We start from the raw sequence: 1,940 nt of genomic DNA, 5'->3' as shown, positions 1-1,940 counted from the left end.
TGTAGCATAAACGATTAGCAATACAAAAAAGAGAAAAACTACAAGAAAGAGCAAGGAAAGTAGTAGGCTAAGCCAAATGATCCGAAAGCCTGGGAACCATTTTCACATTACGAAATACACACAACAAAGTAAACTGTGATCTCAACGTACAGTTTTGAACAAAACCTTTGCCTCGCTTTACCTTAGAATGGGTCTGATAAACAGTGATCCAAAAGTTGCAAAAATACCCATTCCGATAAAATTCCTTATAATCAATTTAACGTTCCTTGTTTCTACCTGTTTCCTTTTACTGAGTATGCTGTAAGTATGGGGACTTATCACAGAAGCGCACTGTTAGAACACAGTCAAATTCTGACAGAGCTTGACTGTCAATTGACTTGACAGAGCTCCAGTGCTGCCCAAACCTAGACCTTGGCTTTTGACCAACAGGAAGCACCTGTTCTGAGAGGAATAGTAGAAACCTAAACTGAATCATCACTTGACTTCAGAAAGCAGGTAGCCTAAATTAAATATAGGTTCAAGGATGTTTTCACTCCAGTCCATCCTCTCCGGTTTCATACATTAGCTTCCCAGTCAAGGGAAGCCAGCCTTTGCTGGAGCAATAAAACAAAGAGAGGTTTCAATCATTTCTGCCCTGTAGCGATGCCCTGTAGCAGAATTTAATTGGGAGATACCGGACATAGGTAGAGATAAAATAAAAGTAAATGGCAGTTTGTATGACAATGTTATCTTGCCATCTGCAATAATTTTTTGTAGTTATTGCGGCTAAGAGTAAGTAGAAAGATATCACCCAACAGAAGAGAATATTTGTACCTCAGGATCAAACTGTGGGGTCCTAGATGCTCTCTGAGCTTGGCTGTTTGCTTGCAGATGTTTCATTCTCTGACTACATGACATCATCAGGGCTAGTGACTCTGGTGTTTGCCCCATGTTTTTATACAGCACAGAAATTTTCTCTGCCAGCATTGATGGGGTGTGTGACCCCATACTCAAGACTGCAAACACCATACTCACTAGCACTGATGATGTTACCTAGTTTGGTAATGAAATGTCTACAAGCAAACAACCAAACTCTCAAACTAAAAAGAGCATTTAGGCCTACAGAAAGATAACAATTGCATAGAAACTTCAAAAACCTGCTTTCTGATTCCAAAGATTCTCAACTCATTTTGAACAGCACCCATCAATAGTATTTCATCTCACATTATAAGGCATCTTATGCTTATAAAATCTCTACATCAGCAAAATCTCTAATTTTGCTTCCTTCCCATTTCTTCTGTGTAACAGCATACAAAATGTGTATGTGTGTGCATGTGTACGTGAACATGCTGGGGACTCACAAGTGGTCTCAACTATATAAGCATATAGTAATTTCTCAGAACACATGGCTTGTTTAAGCAATGGTTTACACAAGTCACATTTTACATGGAACTGGTTTCCATATAGAATTTTCCAATGTGTAAAAACTTCCTGAATTACATATTCGTGTGTACACTCATGTACACTCACAGCATTCTCCTCTGAGTAACATCTGCTGACATTTGGCAAGTTGAAAAACATATTGTCTTCTCAAGTTCTTGAGAACATTGTTCTCCAAGGTTGATTTCCTTTATCTGCTGATATATTTGGCAGGCTGAAAAGCATACTTTTTTCTCAAGATCTTGAGACACTAGTCCAAACAAGTGAATTGCTATTTCTGAAGCTTCTAGAGATCAAAGCTCGACCTGAACCAAACTCACTTGATAGCTGTTAGTCCCAGCTCCAAACCAATGCTGTCTTATATATTATCATACCCTCTAGTTTCCAAAGCAAGTTGGAAGTATGTCTTACATACATTCCCTTAAGACAAACTTTTTATATGGCCCTTGACAGGTATCCTAAATATAGATCTGTTCACAAATTTTCAAACTAACATAATTAGTTCTAGGAGCTTAGAAGTG

Source organism: Vipera ursinii (assembly GCF_947247035.1).
Source record: "Vipera ursinii genome assembly, chromosome: 2".
NCBI classification, from domain to species: domain Eukaryota; kingdom Metazoa; phylum Chordata; class Lepidosauria; order Squamata; family Viperidae; genus Vipera; species Vipera ursinii.
Note: the sequence above shows the minus strand (reverse complement) of the source record.